This window comes from Sminthopsis crassicaudata, chromosome 2, assembly GCF_048593235.1.
Source record: "Sminthopsis crassicaudata isolate SCR6 chromosome 2, ASM4859323v1, whole genome shotgun sequence".
Classification (NCBI taxonomy): domain Eukaryota; kingdom Metazoa; phylum Chordata; class Mammalia; order Dasyuromorphia; family Dasyuridae; genus Sminthopsis; species Sminthopsis crassicaudata.
In genome coordinates this window covers 387,808,485-387,828,316 of record NC_133618.1, presented here as the reverse complement: position 1 = coordinate 387,828,316, position 19,832 = coordinate 387,808,485, and the positions used below count along the sequence as shown (strand labels likewise).

General features: G+C 50.6%; 1 protein-coding gene across 19 annotated transcripts in view; it reads right to left on the bottom strand.

Annotated features, from left to right (window-relative positions):
* CXXC5 (CXXC finger protein 5) overlaps window positions 1–19,389 on the bottom strand; it is a 51,031-nt gene extending 31,642 nt beyond the window's left edge. For 8 of the 19 annotated variants that reach the window (XM_074291523.1, XM_074291532.1, XM_074291522.1 and 5 more), the window contains exon 1: window positions 18,783–19,388. The gene's annotated coding sequence lies outside the window, so the exon portion shown is untranslated. Of the gene's footprint in view, window positions 1–17,477; window positions 18,152–18,590; window positions 18,711–18,782 lie in introns of those variants that run through there. The other 11 variants (XM_074291526.1, XM_074291536.1, XM_074291530.1 and 8 more) reach the window with 10 other exon arrangements.
* Window positions 19,390–19,832: the final 443 nt, after the last annotated feature.

Sequence of the window (19,832 nt, the reverse complement as noted above, 5' to 3'; positions counted from 1 at the left end):
TGACACTTTCTGTCTTCTTTCATAACTACTGCCTGTCCTGGGATCCTTCCACACTTATTTCCTAGGCATGCCCTGTTTCCTTGATTCTACTTGTGATCACAGACCTTCCCAGCCCAACTCTTTCTGCATTTCTAATACTTCCAAGTAGAAGGAAGAGGTTCAATCCATACTCTCCCCACCACTCCACCTGGCTGAGTTTCCTTTCTCCCTTAAGCAAAGGATTTTGTAGTCCTAATCTCCCTCAGGTACCAGGTGCCAAATTCTTCCTTAGCTCTTTTGTTTATGTGTCTTGGTCTGCTGCACCAAAGAAGAACTGGATACCTCAAGAGGAAACAGGTTCCCTGACCACTAGAAGTCTGTGATCACTGGTGTTTCAAGTGAGAGCTGAATGGCATGTGGTGGAAGATATTCTACCTTACTCCTCAAGATGGACTAAATGACATGCTAGGATTCTGGGGCACTAAGAATGACCAGGATTGACTCTAACCCTTCCAGGTCAGATTTCCCTTTACCACATTTCTTCATCTCTACTTCTTATCCTAGAGAAATCTTTTCGGTTTTTGCTTTTATATATCATCAGTATAGTACTATACATAGCACCTTGTACATGGTAGGCATTTAATAAATTTTAATTCTAATAGTTTTCATTGATAGAGGTGTCCCCATGACACATAGGTACATACTACATATCACACATCAGTACCCACAGGTTTATGAATAATTGCATTGGAAGGTCCAGGATTTTTCTAAGGACTGATATTACCAGTTATTTGCCCACCTAGACCACAGCTTTCATAACATTCCATGATAGGTAAACAGTAAAGATCCTCTCCTCATTAGCCTCCCATAAAGAGGATGTGACATTAAACCAGAGGAAAGCTCACTGGGGCAAGGTATAGTGTCTTTTAACAGCAACAAACCTTCACCTAACCTCCAGGGGGTCACACACAGACCTAAGGAATGGTTTTCAGCCTATGCAATTTCCTAAGCTTCTTTACCTTGGTCTGTCGCAAAGGATGTTTTCCTAGGATTCCTGCCCTCCTAGCCTAACGTCCTTCATTGGTTTCCCTTCCCTGTGTTCTCCAGATCCACCCCCAAAAGCTCCAGTCTTTTCTCCCTTCCCAACACCATTTTTCCCCATTCCCAGTTCTCCTACTCATTCCTGAAGATTTTCCTCAGTCTCTCTCATTGTACAACAAGCGCTTGCTCAGCTGGAAAAGCCACAAAACCATTTGGCCTACTTAAGTCTCTGGCTGCAGCTCCAGGTCAAAGGGTGCCAGGGTATCAGAACACAGGGGAGGCAGAGGTCTCAGGAACCACAGGGTAAGAAGATAATGACCCAGGGACTGAGCATAGGCCCAAATGCCCCATATAAGTATTTTAAGAAATCACTGCATTACCTCTCATCATTATATAAACAAGCCCTAAGACAGAACCAAGACTACAAACCATACTTCCCAGCTCCTGGTCTAGGATTCTTTCCGATGTTGACACCTGAGAATAAATATGGTCATTGGAAAACAATGTGGAACACCCTATTAAAGTCTCTTTCTCCCATACACATATACACACACATATATGTGTATATATGTATAGATATGTGCATATTAAAGGCTTTTTATTGATGCTTTGTTTTTTATATCAGTTAAACAAAGCAAATAACATATCTTCTATGTCTGGAAATGCATGCCTTATTCTACTCCTACAGACCATAACTTCCCTGACAAGGCATAGGAGGCATACCTTTACCATCAGTCCTCAGAATCAAAAGTAATCACTTTATTGATCAGAGTTCTTCAGAGATTTTTCCTTTAGATTATTATGCTCAATGTATAAATTATATTGCTGGTTCTGCTTACTTCACTCTGAATCAGTTCATGTAAGAGTGCCCAAGTTTTTCTGAATTTCTTGGATTACATTAATATATTGTTCATTCATACTGCCACAATTTGTTTAGCCATGTTCCAGTTTATGGATACTGATTTTCCTTCCAGTTCCTTCCTACTATAAAAAGCGCTGCTAAAAATTTTTGTATATGTGGGATTTTTTCCCTCTGCCTTTGACCTCCTTAGGATATACAGGCAGCCAGTGGTGATATTATTGGGTCAAAAGATATGTGTAGTTGGGTGATTTTTCTAGGCTGTTCCAATACCTTGAAATTTTACAGATGAGAAAGAAAATTGCAGCCCAGAAGTGACGGCTCAAGGATTCAGAAGGACAAATTTAGTGCTCTTTCTACTGGGCTGAATTCCCTTCACCATCATCATTTTCCACTTTACCTTCTCAAAGTTGCTATGTCAAGCAAGAAAGGAGCTCAGGTTCTTACCCACTATTCCCACATCCCCTCAGGTCTCATAGTTCCTGCTTCATCTTCCCAGTGGAATTCTCAAAACCCCCATCCTACCCAAATTCTCTCTCCCTCTCTTCTTTTCTCCCTCTTTCTCATCTTCCCTGATTGAGAATCTCCTTAGTCCCCCAATCTATCTGCTTCTTCTATGGCCCCCAAGATTTATAATTAAACTATCGACCAGGACACATCTAGGCTGATTAGGAAATGCGTCAGTCTGGTTCCCACATTAGACTGTATGCTTCTGGAGGCAGGAAACATTGTATACTCCATACCTAGTGGTCTTCCTGCTCCTCTAGGGAACCACAACTCATCAAGCATTCTTTTATCAGCTGCCTGTAGGATGAATGATTGGTGAGTAGTGAAGTTAAAAACCTTGTCTAGGGGGTTGTCCAGCGTCATCTACACCAGGAGATGGGGGAACAGTCAGGGGCTCCATGTTCCCATGGCAATGATGACTCTCAGTCCTAGCACCTTCACTCCCCCACAACCGTCACATATCCAGGAGACCCTCTAACCATTTTCTATAGACAAACTGGCTTGCAGAGAGGCAGGTCAGATGAAAGCCCCAAAGCTAAGACACCCTGTTTCTGAGCCAAGTCATGTGCCTTTACTGTGCCAGTTTGCTGGAGGGGCAATGGAGAGAAAAAAAAGAAAGCCTTCCTCCCCTCCCACCCTCCCCAGCTGAAGGAGTCAGTGAGAACCCAGAAATGTGAAAGCAGGAAGGGCTGCAAGCCAGGACTCCTAGGGCCCTATCCAATAGCAGGGCAGTGGCCTGGGAACCAGCCCAGCAGGCTTTTGAGTAGAGGGGGGTCTCAGTCACTCCACCCATATCTCATATGGCTCCTAGAGCTCAGGAACTAGGGACTTTGGGGGGGTAGGGAATAGAGTGGGTCTGTTGTTCTCCCCCCTCCAAAAAAAGCACATCCCCAGTCTGCTGCCTGCTGGGGGAGGGGGAAGGGAGGCGGGAGCCTCAGAGGAGAGCAGCCACTGTCCACACAAAGCCTGGCTGCTGGGGAAATCGATTTTCCGCTTCTCTTTCTTGATTCTTTCCTCTTCTCCACTCCCTCCCTTCCCAGCCAGCAGCTTGTCTCTCCCACTCTGTACCACCCCTCCAAGACCTGTCAACTGCTAGCAAGGGGCTGGATTTTCTCATTTTAATCTCCAAGGTGCATCAGCATGAAAACTTTGCTGTTTTGTCTTAATCTTTACCTGAGGTCATATGGTTTATACTTTCCCTAATCCTCCTATGCTCCTGCCTCCTTCACAGTGGTGGAAACTTCACCCATGGGGGGGGAGGAAGGGGGGGGGAGGAGAACTCTCTGGTCAGGCTAGGAATTTCAGGCCGTATTTATTAAGGCTTACCCAGTTCTACAGACTTCACCCTAGCTACTGACTGCCTCCATAAAAACCGAGGCATCTCAACACCCAGGAACTTTGGGGGTATTTTAAATAACCTGCCAGGACTGGGGTGTGCATGCGTGTCTGTCTATGTGTGTGGAGAAGAAAAAGAGAGTGTGTGTGGGGAGAGAGAGAGAGAGAGAGAGAGTGTGTGTGTGTGTGTGTGTGTGTGTGTGTGTGTGTGTGCGCGTGTGTCCCCTGCTCAGCCGGAGGCGCTGACTGTGTGGGGCTGATGGGAGAGCCTGTGACTCACGTCTCCCCAAGCTAATCCTGCTGCTTCTCTTCGGCTTGGCGGCGTCCAATACTTTTTTTTTTTTTTTTTTTTTTTTTTTTAAACCAGAGACAGGGGAGGTGGAGGAGGACTGCTCGGCAGAGAGGGAGGCCAAATTGATAAATAATCTTTGCCTTCAGAGGCCTCAAGAAGGCCAGCACTATGGCTGGCATCTCCCTCCTGCCCCCCAAATACACACACACACACACACACACACACACACACACCCTCCCTCCTTACTACTAGGTCTAGGCTTCTCCACATCTCAGCTCCCTCCTGTGGGCCAGGCCCACTGCTGTCACTCTGGTTCCTATTTCATGGAAACTCGAGACAGGAAAAGCCTATCGGGTCATCTCGTCCATCCCCTGGCAGAGCTCTTCCCCTCCCTGATGAGCAAACAGCAAAGGGAGGAGAGGGAGGAGAAAGAGGGGAGAAAATATTTCTGTATAGATCAAATAGAAGGGGGAGTGAGAAAGGGGTAAGATGAAGTTGTGGGAGGGCCAGGGACTGGCAGCTGCTCCAGAGCCTCCTAGATTCTGAGCTGTCCACTAAATATAGCCTTGCCACCCCTAAACATGCCCCAAGCTGACTGTTTCCCTAAATCAGTCTTTGCCCACCAGAGATAAGGCCTTCCGCCTCCTCCATCCACTTCAATGTGTGGCCTCTTCCACAAACCTGGGAGCACCAATTCTCCTTCAGTAGCTCACAAGGAAACCTCACCAGGAAGCGAGGGTCAATCTTCTTGGAAAGAATATCCAAGGACACCAATTGACAATGAGGCTCAATTCAGAGTCTCCCCTTCCCTAGCCAAAGGTAGCAAGCAAAGCCTGGTCACCTATATCTTCTGAGCATTCCACAGGCCTCCCTTCCAAAAAGGTTCCCATACAAGATTGGATAGTCAAGTTCCTGCCCCTGACAACACATCCTTCCTCATATCAGGTCCTTCACAAGCCCCCAGACCTTGGAAGAAGTGGATAACACAGGGAGTGGCTCTGGAAGATTATAGGACCCCTGCCACCCCAATCCCTAATTTTAGCACCTGAAAAGCTTTCCCTGGGGAGGCCTGAGGCCATCTGGCACCAGCCCCTGGTCCCTAGAGCCAGACTCTGCCCTGACAAACCAGAAGCTCAGAGCCCTGATCTAATAGTCCTAGATAAAGCACCCCTGCTTTCAACCCCCATCCAATTTTGCTAACAATAAATAAAGCCACTGGAGACCCTCAGCTACTCAGCCCCTGAACTCTTCCTCCCCCTGTTCCCAAACCGGTACCCCCACCCACAGGCAAAGACTGAAATGGGAGGCTAACCTTCTCAAGAAGGTCCCAAAGGGCTTGGGGGAAGATGAGAGGAGGGGAAAGGGGGCAGTTTTCTCTTTGCTAAAACCTCTAAGGCCCTGCAGGGAGGTGGGTGGACAGTCAGTCCCCTCCCTGCCCGGCTGATCTCTAGCCCAACACGAACTGAATTCCCCACATGCCTGTCTGTCTTTGACAGCTAGCTCAAATACTTGGCTGCTCTCACACCCGCTGTTCCTGAGCTCTGCTCTCCACCCGCTGCCACCATTGCCTTTCTCCCTCCTCTTGCTCCCTCCCTCACTTTCCCTAGAGGTCTCAGTAGATGCCCTGGGGTGGAGCAGGGAGGGAAAGGGGAATGGAGAGGGGAATGGAGAGGGGTCATCAGCTCAGTCTCCCTCAGAAGCTTAGGCCTAGGACAAGATTTCCATGCTGTTCAGGGCTAAGTAAGCCACATGGTTATTGTAACCCCCACATCCCTAAGGGCCCCCGCAATGCCCAGCCATGGAGACAAACCCAGCTAGATCCAGGAATCTTCCACTGCCCCTCAGTCCTAACTCCTGGACACTGACTTTTAGTGGGTGAATGTGTGGGTGGAGGAGATAGCTGTAGCACTTGTCTCAACCCCCACAGTCGCCCCACCACCTGTGAGCCAGCCCCTTGAATTCAGCTCCCTTCAGATACCAAGCACACCCCATCCCTTACACATATCCCAGGAAGCCAAACCCAGAAACAGCTGGAACAACCACAAATGGCTCTCCCTAGAAACATCCCAGGGAAAGAGTCAGAGGCATTTCCCCCCACCCAAATTATGTACGTAGCCCTTCTTTCTCCAGTCTCCTCCACCTCTCAAAACTGATTAAGTAGTAATCCACCATCCCCACAGCCCACAACTCCAGGGCTGAGAGCACTCCAGTATGAGGGAGGCCTCTTTGAAAATGAGGACTCCCCAGAGGTTCCCCTCTGCCGTCCCAGGATGGCATCAGCACTAGGTTATACTCAAGCTGGCTACCTCCTATCTCCATCCTTCAGCAGCTCAGGATTTTAGGGATGACTGAAAGGAAGTAAGTTCTCATCCTCCTCCCCCCAAGCTAACCTAGGGCAGAACTGGGGTTTATGGGAAGGAAGGAGGGAGTTCTGGAGGTCTTTCCTTTACTTTCCTCCCTAGCTCTGGACAGGACAGCTTCCCTTGGGAAAGTAGAGACCTACAGATGTCAGAGAGGAAACACTTCCTGATACCCAGCTGGGATTTTCCGATGCTCTCATCCAATGGGGCCCGCCCCCAACCACCACGCACAGTCTCATAAAGAACCACCCAAATAGTCCTCTGTCTACCCACAATTCCACTGCCATTCCCTGGACTATAGAGCCCTCCCTTCCCTTTCTCTCAACTAAGTCTCTGCAGGTCACGAAAACCAGACTGAACTTCCAGTGCAACAGGAAGGATTCAAATCAGACACTAGGAAAGACTTCCCCAACATGCTGAGCCACACAGAGTTTGCTCCTCTAGGGAGCCTGAAGCGGAGGCTGAGTGGCCACCTGGGTCGGTTTAGGAGGCGGCACTTGTTGGAGGCAAGCAAAAGGAGAGAGGCTAACCCTTGGAGGTCTTTGCAACCATCTGCCTCAGCTTTACCCAGCCTGCAATGGCTCCCCAAATTCCCACAGGGAGGAAGAGAATCGGATTCCCAGCTTAGCATTCGGACTGGCCAGCAGGGGGGCGGGAGCAGTAGGTCTCATCTCCCCATTGCACAGATGGGGGATGCTGAGGCCCCCGCGGGGAGGGAGGGGGAGTCGTCGGCAGGGAGTGAGTCACAAGGGGAGCTGGGAAGCGGTCCCGGCTTGCCCTGCTGTTGCTGGAAGCAGCAACCCATGTTTCTTCCTCATGATGGTTACTTTGGGAGCGTAGGCGGGCACTGAGGGGCAGCAGGCATGGCAGGCCTTCGCTCAGCCCCTCCCAGCCACCAGATCCTGCTCACCCCACTGCCAGATTGGGGGATGAAAGGGGGCAATTGTGGTGAACACACTGGTGGTTTCTCTTTCCATCCTTTCTCCTTTCCACTTGTATTCAAAAGAAAGCCTCTATCAGAACTCCAAGTCAACCCATCCCTCACGTTTCCCTTCCTACCCCAAGTCATTAGAGAAGAGCAGGGCCCCATGTCTGGTTCTAACTGCTAAATCTACGTGAGTGACTCTAGAAAATCCGCTTTTTCCCCTCTAAGACTCAGTTTGCTAAATAATCTCTAAGATTCCTTCTAGCTTTAATATTCCTGGAGCTCTTAACACTTGGATAGATCATCCTGAGGGGAGGTGCCACCAGAATGCTTTTCCTAGCTTAGCTAAAAGCTTTGGAGCCCTCTCCACTAGATGATTCACCCATCATTAGCCCAATTAACCAATTTCCTATATACAGCTATGGGGAGGCAAGGCAAGTAAAGTGGGGCTCTTCTCCCCTTAAGTCTGGTTAGCCCAGAGCTGAACCCTGTCCCCTCCCATCCCATGTACGTAAGTATCCTATATACTATGTAGGGTACCAGCCCTAAAAAATTAAGTTTTCCCCAGACCCACACAATACACATATACAATCAGAGAGGAGTGGAAGCTGGACAAGTTCAGGCCTCAGTGTCTAACTACTGGAAAACACAGGAGGTTAAACAGAAGAGGAGTAAGGAAGAAGCTGGGAGAGGTCCCAGCTCTTGTCCCAGTGACTGTCCCCCAACATATCCAGTCTTCTCCCTCCCAGAATTCAAAAAAGGCAAGGATAGGGAGGGACAGAAAGAGTGAGGCAGAAACAGCCCACCCCCCTCCACAGATCCAGAGCTGTCTTCCTCTGCTTGCCAACACAGGATCCCAAAGTGCTTTACCATTCCAGGGCCACCAGACTATTCCCAACACCTGTGGTTCATTAGAGGGAAAAGAGGGAAAATGCCCAGGGCCCTCCCACACACAGGCATACATATACACTGGGGTTCCCATCCCCTTGGGCTGGAAGCCATCTCCATGCCCCTCCTCCCACCAGCTTCTCATATGCCAAGCCAAGCTTTTCAGGAGTCCCTCCTCATCACCCACTTCTTCCTCTAAGCCTTCTACAATGAATTCCCAACAATCCCTGTCCCAGATCAACCATTTGGTCACGTTCTGGGTAAAGAAGGGGAGGATAAGAAAATAATGAGGGCTCCTAGTCCCCCTTACTTCTCCCCCCAGTTTGAAGACTAAAAAGAAAATAGGAAAGCCAGAAAAAAGAAAGCAGCTCCCCCAGATTTCTCCTCAGACTCTGCCTCTGCTTGTACTTTTACAGCTTATGGGGTAATTTCACACCCATGATCTCATCTGAGGCTCACTAGAGGGCAGGGAATTGTCAAACCCATTTTACAGATGAGAAAACTGACACGCAAGGAACGTGCTCTGGGATTTTCCCATCATATTTTCTTCCAAGTCTTTCTCTGATCTCTATCTGTCCTTGAAAAATCCAACTCTGTTCTTTTCACCAGCTCCTGCTACCCCCTCAAAAGCAAAGCAAAGTCTCCTTTTTTTTTTTAAACTGCTCACTCTGTTCCTCTCTTCCCAAGGAATCCTAACAAGGATCATCATCAAGCCTCAAAGGTTCCACCTCTCTATAACTAAAGCTGTGTAGGAGACATAAACTTATATATATAAAAACCAACTTCTTCATATCAATTGTGACATATGTATTATTATCCCCATTTTACAGTCCCAGAAACTAAACTTTTAGTGCATACTGACACAGATACATGTGAATAAATGCTATGCATGCTACCATTCTCCCCACCTGCCCCATCTCCATTGGCCTAAATCCTAGATATCTGTCAAGTCTCAGCTCAAATGTCACTTGTGTGAAGCTAGATGTGATTCTTCCTCCTCTAGGGCTCTTCCTCCCTCCATCACTATGTCCCTCTCTAGGGCACTTATCACACACTGCCTTGTTTTGTGGCTATTTGGGTCTATTCTTTATTCCTGTTACTAGTTGGGTCTTATTCATCTCCCTCCCCTGTCATCATTTCCCCCCATCCTACCCCGTTACAGAGCCTAGCATGAGGCTTTTTATGTAGTTGGTGCTCGATGTAATATGCTGACAAATGAGTAACTATATGTATTTCAACATATATGCATATCTATGTGTATGCTTGTATACACACATACACATTCTATGCTAGTGTGTATTAAAAAAACAAAAACAAAAACAAAACAAAACAAAAAAAACCCTTGCGTCCAAGAATTTTCTCATTTACCACAGGACCTGGGTTCAAATTCTCCCACCGCTATTTAATGATTTGTGTAACCTTGGGCAAGAACTTAACTGTTCTGGGGTCTTAACTATAAGAAGACTGGACTAGATGACCCCTAAGGTTCCCTTATTTCTAAATCCATGACTCTAATAATGGCCTCTGACTTTACACTGGGCTGCAGGCCCAGACAAGAATCAGAGAAGTATGACTGGCTAGCCCCTCAACTCCACAGGGCCCTGGGGATCCAATAGAACCTTCAAGTTCTTTCCCTAACTCTTAACTAGCAGGGCTTGTCGTGTCCTGTCCTGAGTCAGCCTCCCTCCAATCCAAGGCACCTAAGGAGCAATTTCAGAAACCCAGAAAGAACTGCTCCCTCCCTTCAAGGCAGTCCAGAGCAGGGCTCCTTAAGGGCAGAGGGGAAGGAGGCAGAAATCTGGGGGAAAGGACACCTGGAAAAAGAATGGGGGCTAAGTGATCCCAATGGAACTGGTTCTTCTAAGCCAGGGAGGAAGGGGCTATGGAAAGCCCTAAGCCTCAAAAGTCTCTGGTCCCAAGAAGACCCCAAATCCCATCAATGACTCCCAAAGAAGTGGCTGACAGCAGGAGGAGTGAGAATTTGTGTTTTTCATGTATGCAAATACATCAGCCTGCAAAACATGTGTTTGCATGTGTGAATGTTCACATGTGACTATGTCCAGGGTACCAGAATTGCTGGGGCCCCATGGGAGAAGGGGGGGTTGGGCAGGGCAGAGAAAGGCAGTTCTAAAATACTTTGCATAGTTCTGGTCACCAGATTTCAAGCCTAGGGCAGAGCCCTGGGAAGGGGCAGAGGCAGGGGGCTGGGAGATGTTGAGCTCTGGATCCCTCCCCTAATAAGGGAACTAGGGAAAACTGGGAAACCAACTAGCCCCCATCTGCCCAAACGAAGCCAGGTGGCTAACAGTTCCCAGAAGTAAAGCTCCTTGGGGTAGGAGACCAAGGGAGGGATGGGAAGGCTTCCCAGTGACCGACAACCCCCCCCTCCTGTACACACCCACCCAACATATGCGTGTTCACATCCACACAAGTCTTTCAAGAAAGCTGCCCAAAGGAGGGGAAAGGGGCAGGACAGTGGTTCCTGAGGCCACCCACTAGGGGAGAAGTGTCCTGAAGTGGCCCCCAGCTCAGTCCACCAGTTGTCCCACCAACTTCAACCCCCACCCCCTAAACACATGCATGCATACACATACAGGAAACAAGGCCCACCCACAGCCTCATGCCTCAGAATCTAAATGTGCTGATATAATTCTGGGACTATGATTCCCTCTCCTATTGGAAGGCCGGATTCCAGACTCCATGAGGTAGAGGCTATTTCCTGCCTAGGAGAAAGGTACTGGTTAGACTGGGGGGCTTGTGGATGGGGCCACTGGGCCCAGCTTTCTTGACAGGTCCCCAGAAAGACTGGTACAGGAGACAGAGCTGGAATATCTCCTATTGACTAAGGTCCTCTTACTGGCCTGAACTCCCTTCCTTTCCCCTCCCCTCCTTTTGGGTTGCTGGGCAGGCCTGGCCCTGCCTAGCTCAAGGCCAGTGCTGGTGAAGGAGGGGGGATAAATATAGAGCCATCAGCCATCCGGGTAAATTCCTGTGAGGGCTGGAGCCAAGCAGGAGTACCCAGCGCTTTCAGATCTAGGGCTCTCAGAGTCTCAGTGGCCAGGGCCACCACTGCCCTCTTCCCAAACAAACAGAAAAATAAATAAAAACCAGCTCTCTCATGGACAGCACAGCTGAGGGGGTAGAGGGGAAGGAGACAGGAAGAGGTGGACTCTGGGGAGGAGAAGCAGCTTGGACCAGTTGCTGAGGTTTCTGTTCCGGCAGGGGAAGGAGATGGCAACAAAAGAGGGGGGGAGAGAGAAAGGGCAGAGACAAAGCCAAAGGGGAAGACAGATACAGGGCAATCACAGAATGATAGACAAAGAAAGAGTACAAGGCCAGAGAGACACAACCCAGGAAGCCCAAGGGTCTCTTGGAAGAAGCTCCCCCCCTTTGCCCTCTCATTCTGCTCAGACCTCTCCCCAACTGCATTGTCTGGGGAAGTTGGGTATATATCCTGTCTGCCTGGAAGAGCCAGCATGGCTCCTAGGGTTAACAGGAGGTGGTCTCAAGGTGTAAGGGATGCTAAGACTGCCAAGGAAAGGGAGGAACTAAGACCCAGCCATCCATGGTAGGGAGGCAGCTGCAATGCAGGGGGAAAGAAGAGGGAGTGGGTCAGAAGGAAATTACCCCATAGAGGTAAGGCAGGGTCTTCTGGGCAAAAGCCTAAGCCCCCAGTCCTTCTTGAAAAAATTGGTTTGACTAAGTTGGATTTTGGCCACTTGCTCAATTAAAAGTCTCATAAACTGAATGAAAGCAGGAGACTTAGGCATGTAGTAGGGAGGATGAGGGTTTGTCTGTCCTTAAACCTGGGCCTAATTATTCTGTCTCCAAGTCTACCCCCAAGTTCATAGCACAACAGAGACCAAAGGAGTAGAAGAGGAAGGGAGGAACTGGTAGCCAGAGGGTTTCTCCGAAAGGCTGAGAGTTGTGGGCATGCTCTCTGGCTTTAATATTATTTCTCTTTTCCTTCTTGCTGCAAAGGACAGGGACGAGGTGGTTACAGGGGTTGGTGGGGGGGGGGGAGCTCTGGGGGATTAGTAATGGGATGGAGAGACCTTTACAGCTCCGTGAGCTGATCTGTAGGCAGCCCTGCATTTTCAAGCTGTCTCCAAAGCTGCCAGCAAACCTCAGGGAGGCCAGGCCGCCTGTCAGCCCAGCCACCGAGGAGCCTCCTGGGGAGGAGGAGGTGACCTCCAGCCCTTGCCTCCCCAAATCTCCTTACAGACTCCTTGTCTGTCTCAGGGAATGGATTGAGGCAGCTGACCTCTCCTGGCTCAGTCTGGAGCCTGGGGAGGAGGGGAAGATACTCCAAGGAATTGAGCTGGAGAAGAACTGAGCTTTTCGATTTTCACATGGCACATTACCCCCATTATTACCACCTTCTACAAACACTTACAGAGAAGCTTCTTTGAGTGCAACCTGTGATGCTCCCTACCCTCCACGAGTTTACAATCTAGTGGAAGAAACAGTACTTAGCCAGGAAGTGTTAATATTAGTATGGGATCTATCTCAAGGCTATAGATTAGGCTAAAGGTCTAATAGGCAGTGCAGACAGTGAGGGAGAACAAGAGTTCAGGAGTGAGCATGAGACACCAGTAAGTACTCCAGATCACATCCACAGAGATCTAACCAACCCAGGCTGTGAGTAGAAAAGATTGATCTTCAATCAAAAGTTTCCTATTCCAAACCTCCAGATTCCCATTTCCAAGATGGAGAGACAGGAATGGTGAGGCAGCATGGTAAATACATATTCAAAAATCACAGTTTAAAACTATAATTATGTGAAAAATGGTAACTGGCTTCATTCCATGAAAATATGTAGAAATAGCAATAATTCAAATAATGCGACCATTTCAGGGCATTCATCTTTCCCACAAATCAGGCTCCAGTTATAATAAAAAAGATCACTGGACTTAGTCGTGGGGTGCCTTGAGTTGGAATAGCCACTCTTGACACTAGCTGCATGACATAAGGGATGCCATTTCAACTGTTTGGCTCTCAATGTCTTCATCTATAAAAGGAGAGCATCCCAAGTTTGTTGAGGGAAAAAACTTAATTATTATCATTGCTAATGGGCCAGGAATCAGCCATAATGACTTCCCTAGCCAGGTATATCTCTTCCTTGTTACCCAGTAACCTAAGTCTGAGCAAACTGGAACCAGGGTCTAAAGGGTTAATCCTCCCCAGAGATCTCTAAGCACTAGCACAATCAGTCCGACTGGGGAGGGCTTTGATTCCAGAATGGAGGCCAGCATGGGAGGCAGGAAATGAAGAAGAATTTGAGATCTAATTGAGCTGGCTGGGGGATTAAGCAACAGAATGCAATTATAGGCACTGGAGTTGAGCCAGAGGGGCAGGGTTAACACCCTGAGTACACCACAGGCAGGAGCCACCAGGTGACCAGGGCAATGGGGGGCACTGATCAATGACTTCCACTCCAAAAAATAAGCTGGAGCCAAAGGGAGCTCAAGGAGGGGGATTCCTAGCCCTAGGCTGTCTTTGCAGAACCCAAAGAGGTATTTATTGAGAAATTCCTGGTCCCCACTTTAGTAAAGGGAAATTATGGGCAGCCAATATCCCAGACCCAGACACAGCCACCCACACCCCTGGGAAATCACACAAAGACAGGAAAGGTCCTCATAGGGTAAGGGCAGGAACATCTTTACAAATTTAACACTATGCCCATCTTATACATATGCACACATGAGTAAATCACAGGTATACCCACTAGTTGGCAGGTGCATCCATAGGTGCACATTGCATATCTGTGATGTTCAAACAGACATTCTTCCCAACCTGCAGACACACACAATCATGGCCTTATGCTATTGCATGGCTTCTTGGGGGTGGGGGTAGGGAGAGAACCCAAACCTATGACCTTAAAATCCTTTTATTCCTGTAATCACAGGCTGCCAAGTCAGTAGATAAGTACTGTCAACCCACAGCCCCAGTCTGGCTTCCAAAATTCTGGGTGCAGGAAAAGGTGTCAGCAACAGAGGACCAACCCCATGAAGAGGAAGTTGGAGAGGAATAGTTAGCAAGGGAAGGGAACAAACAAGGACTATGAGTGCCTGGGAAGGCAGAAGTCTAAGGCTGAGGAGCCTGAGCCAGGATTTCAGAGAAGGCTGGGGAGGAATGGGGGTTCCCTTATGTAGAGACACAGGAATTCCCAAAAACTTACAAGTGTACAAAGACCAGACAGAGAGTCTGTACGGATACACTTACACTTACGAATTAGCACAGACCTTACCTTGAATACATCTTTTCGAGTAAATGGAAAGGCACTTATTAGAGGTTTATTATGTGCAAAGCACATTAAAAAAGATATATATCTAGAGACATACAAACACACTAGGTTCAGATCTCTTATACTGCCCTCCTAACACACACATCTCACACTCACACCCTTCATCACAGCCACCTCTGTCAGCTGACAGTGGATCTGAGTTTAGACAGGTGAAGATACCGAGGGAAAGGGAGTCCTGATTTTTCTCCAGGGAATCAGGCTAGGAGTCTTTCCCAGTTATATATTAAGGTGGGGTTGGGTAGACCTGGGGTTTTTTTGGGGGGAGGGCACTAAAAAAAAGAGAAAGCAGGGGGAAAAAAACTTGAGCGGGATATTCTTGCTGAGCAACAGAGCGTGAGTAACTGGCGGAGGCTTTTCGTGGTCTGGTGAGTCTAAGCTATGAGCTGAGTTTAACTATTAATACACTTAATCAAGGATGTCCCAGTGCGCCCTCCATACTCCCCACCCCTCCCATACTCTGAGTAAGGGGGGGGGGGGGAGGAGGGGAGGTGTATGGAGAATTCTCCATACACTGATAGGATGTATAAATGTGGAGGGAAACATCTGAAATGGAAAAACCTCATGTTCTGCCCCCAACCTCCAGGAAATTAGGGTATGTCTATAAATATAGAGACCTATGTGTGGGGAGGATCTCACTGCCCAAACAGTTTCTTAGGGGCAATTCAAGCAACACTCCCCAAACACAATAACCTTTCCTGAGAAGCAGTATCTCAATCACCTTATTCATCTCCAAACTGGGAAAGCCTACCCCTTCTAAAAAAGGGACACCCTTCGGACAAAACTTCAAGTGCCCAAGAGTCTAATCCCAATCCGTCACCAGTTTTTCCATCTGTCAAATGGGTAGAAAGAGTCTTATCATTCAAAATGTGAGGACTCAAGGGAAAAAGGGGAGGGGGATATGAGACGGAGAGATGGACTTCCGGCTCCCTTTCACCCACTGGAGCAGGACATTCCTGGCTTCACATGATAAAGACCTGCAGCCCATAAATCAACAAGCTTTGTCCACGGACTGTGAGGACCTCAACCCAATCACCTGCTGGGCTAAGGAAAAACAACATCCCTAAATAAATAAATAAATGGGGTGCTGTGGTTAAATCTCTCCAGCACCAAAGGGAGGGGCATAAAGTGCTGGGGGGAGAGGGAATAATACTTTTGGGCCTCAATCAACCAATCTCCCCTCTGCACAGGTGGAGGGCATCCAGCCTTTTCAAGGTCTAGGGAGATTTCTAGAGCACCCTCCAAACCACCTAAGGGGCGGGGGAGTAGAGAACCAGAATAAATTTCAGCTCCTAAAAAAGGAAACCTTCACTCCATCAGTATTAACTTTATTCTTCACACCCCTTCAAGCCCCCAATTCTCCTCCATGGTAAATCCATGAAGCAGAGAATCTGTTACATCAATATTGCTCTCCCCCCCCCCCAAAAAAAAAAAAGCAGTCAGCAGACAGACCCAGTTCAATTCCTTTGCTTTCTTTCCACAATTCCTACAGAACTCAAGCTCTCCATTCCCACAACAGAAGTTTAGGGTCCGGATCCCTCTCCCAGACTCTGGCCAAGTTTCGGGTACTGCTCCCCGTTCCCCCACCCCCGGAGTCATACCCAATAACCGGGGAGGACATCTACATAACCCGTCTTCCAGGAATGTCACCTCCACCAGGCTCGTCGATAGGGGAAAAAAGACTGGAGGCCACGTCCCCCCCCCCCCGCCCCGCCCCCTCCTCCCAGCCTGTCCGCTCCAGTGCCCGGCTTGGCAGCTGTGCGAAAATGCTTCAGTGTTCAAATGGCCCTCCCCAACAAGCCGGCACCCGAGCGACTCCAGCGTGGCGCTCCCACATCCCCCGCCAGGCGGCCTCAGCGGAAAAGTTGAAAGAGATTCGGTGTTTTGTAGGCAAACCCCAGCGGGAGTTGGGGGAAAGAGGGGAGGGGACCCCAGGAGGTCCACCCCCATTCCCAGGCACACTTCCTGGACAAAGTTAGTGGGGGTGGGGGAGGTCTGTAGGAGCCTGAAGCAGGAGACCTTTCTCCCCATTTCAGAGTAACCTCGGCAGTCAAAGGGCAGGAAGACAGAGGTCAAACCCTGGGTTCCCCCAGACGACAGCCCCCTAGTTCTAACAAGCACCCTTACACTTGGCTCTAAGACCCCTCGCGGCTCCGCAGGTGCCTGAGGCTCAGCCCAAAGGCTACTCAAGATCCAGGGACAAAAGAGGGTGGGGTTATAACTGGACTTTCAACCCAGCTGGCCCAAAGTCTCACTCTCCCTGGGGCCTAGGTCATTAATTTTTACTCGGGTTGCAAGTCACCAAAAGCACCACCCCCACTCTTCGACACCCCCCCCATAGCAAGTTTCTCATATCCCCCCACCTTGAGTTCTTTTACATTCTGGGAAATGAAAATCGAAAACATTTTCTATTTTTCTATGGAAACCTCAATGGTTCTGACCAGCTCTCAGGGTTTCCCCCCTTTCCACAGCTTCCTAATTACCCCTAAAAAGAGCAGAGTTTGCCATAGTTCAACAAAGCTGAGTCCATGATCGGCAGTGTTCCCTGCCACCCTCTTCAACAGAAAAGCAGAGTGTGTGTGTGTGTGTGTGTGTGTGTGTGTGTGTGTGTGTGTGTGTGTTTTGGGGGTACTACTTTCCCAGAAAAAAAAAAAAAAGAATTTAATTCCTCCTGGGATAGGTTAATTTTACATAGACAATCCCAGTTCGAAGGGGTTAAAGTGAGAGAGGCCTCCAGATGTCTTAGAGAGAAGGGGGAGTGAGAAAAAGCAAAGGGGAACACAGTAGGAGCTTAATAAATGCTTGTTGACTTGACTCTCTTGGAAGTCTAACGAACCAGATAGCTACCAGGAAGGTGGGGAAGGCGGCTGACAGCACTCCTCCGCTGCCCCTTCACAAGTGAAAGACCTACGCGGCCGAGGGGATTCTCATCACCCTTCCTTCTTCCTCCCGCCGGGCGCGTCTTCTTCCTCATCCCTTCTACCCACCTTCTACGTCTCTGCTAGTCTCAGCACAGCAGAGCACGGTACGGCACGGCCCGGCACGCCGCACAGCCCACGCTGGTCGCTAGAGACAGCCCTTTACACAGGAGAATCCCAAATACTGGGATAAGCGAAGGGAGGGAAGAAGAGGCGGGGGAAGGAGGGGGTGGAGAGGAGGACAAGCGGGGAAGGAGAGGCAGAAACGGGCAAATAGTTTAAAGGGGGGAAATGCCAAACTTGATCAGCCTGCCCAGCACCCGTGTCCCGGTGGGGGCGACGACGCGGAATGAATAGATCTAAAAGTATTCCGATCCTCGCAGGACCCGATTCCAGCCAAACGCCGCCCCCCCACATACACACTCCGGAGGTTGGGGGGGTAGGGCGGGAAGAGGAGCAGCCACGCGTGGCCAAGGGCGCCGGGCTCTGAGTTAGCACCCACACACACACCCCAACCTGAGCCAAGAGTGCTGGGGGGAGGGGAGCGAAGAGGAAGGGGAAAACTAGGAAACGTGAAAGGCCAAGCCTTCTTCATCCCTATGGTCACAGAGGCCCCAACCCTCCCTCCGCGCAGGGCATGGCACAGGGCACCGGCACTGGCGCCAGCCCCGGGAGGAGAGAAAGGTCAGCAGCGAACACCAGGCTTTAGAAGGAGCACAGACTCCTTCTTCTCAAGACTCAGGGAAGCCGACCTGCCCGAGGTCAGGGACACCCACAGGCTGAGGACCCCTGTGTCTCCCGGGAAACACCGCCTCCCCCCACCCCGCCCCCCACCAGGGGAACCCCTTTCCCAACTCCTCCGAGCGCAAGGCTGACCCCAACTGGAGAGGGGGGCAAAACCATACCCAGCCCCCACCCCAGTTCCGCGCCGCAGAGTGGTCACGCCCCCCACCACCCCGACCCTAAAACCCCGCTTTTTGTCTGGACTCAATGATCTGCGACGAGCAGGCAGCAGCCCGGCATCGCAGCGCAGTACTAGTCGCGAGGTGGTTTCGGAAGCGGGGGACTTGGGCCCAGACCTCTCCCGCCCCACCACGACCTCCTGCGTCCAAGCTCCCCACACCCCGAGAGGGAGCGGCCCCCAGCTCCCAACCACCGACCCCCGCCCGCGGCTCTCCGCACCTGAACTTCGGGGAAGCGAGAGCCTGCAAACTTTCCGCCGACTTCCACCCAACTCCGGCCCCCCCTACCCCAGTCCACTTAGCCTGCCCCAGGGGAGACGAGGAGGGCAGGGGGAGCCCAACCCCCGGAGGGAGGGAAGGCTGAAGGGGCGGGGAGGCGGGGGGGGGGGGAGGACAACAACCCGACACCTACCCGAGCTCTCCGGAGCCGCCGCTGCCGCCGCCAACCGCGAGAAGGGGGGGAGGAGGTGGAGGGAGAGGAGGGCGAGAAGGTGGGGGGCGATGGGAAAACAGGGGGAGCTGTAGCCGATCAGCCGCCGCCGCTCCGGGCAGCAGGAACAGACAGCAGCAACAGCAGCAGCAGCCACCTCCTCCGTGCGCACTGTCGCCGCCCGGCTTAGCCAGGGAATCCAGAGCGGCCACAAGAAAGGCGGGAAAAAAAGCACCTGCCCCCCTGCCCGCTTCCTCTCGGCTTTCCTCTCCAAAAATTAAAAACAACAACCTAAAAAAACCAACTAATACTCAAAAATTGCGAAAGGAGAGGATGGGTGCGCGCGGCGCCCGTCTCCGGGTGGGAGCTTAAGAAGCAGGGCGCATGGCCCGGAGGGGGCGATGCAGACTATGTGCTGGTCCCGGGGCTCCGCCGGGGCGCTCGAGGATGCAGTGGGGCTCGGCTGCCCCAGCTCCCTCCCAGTGCCGCTGCTGCTGCCGCCGCCGCCGCCGCCTCCGCCTCTACATCCCAGCTCAGCCGCCGCCGCGCGCTAGCTAGCTAGCTCGCCCGGGCTGGAGCTCCGAGCACTGAACGCTGCCCGGGGGCTGCAGGCAAAACCCGGACCGACTCTTCCCACTCCCTTCCTCCCCCTCCTCCCTTCCCTTCCCCTCCCCTTCCCTCCCCTCCCCTCCAACACTCTGGCCACTTGGACGCCGGGCCCCGTCGCCGCCTCCGCCACTGCCGCCGCGCTGCTGCTGTAACCGCGGCAGCAATTTTCTCTCTCTCTCTCTCTCTCTCTCTCTCTCTCTCTCTCTCTCTCTCTCTCTCTCTCTCTCTCTCTCTCTCTCTCTCTCTCTCTCTCTCTCTCTCTCTCTTTCTCCCTCCCTCTCCTTTCTCTCTTCTCTGTCTCTCTCCCTCTCCTTTCTCTTTCTGTCTGTCTCTTTCCTCTCTCTCTCTCTCTCTCTCTCTCTCTCTCTCTCTCTCTCTCTCTCTCTCTCTCTCTCTCTCTCTCCTCTCTCTCTCTCTCATCTC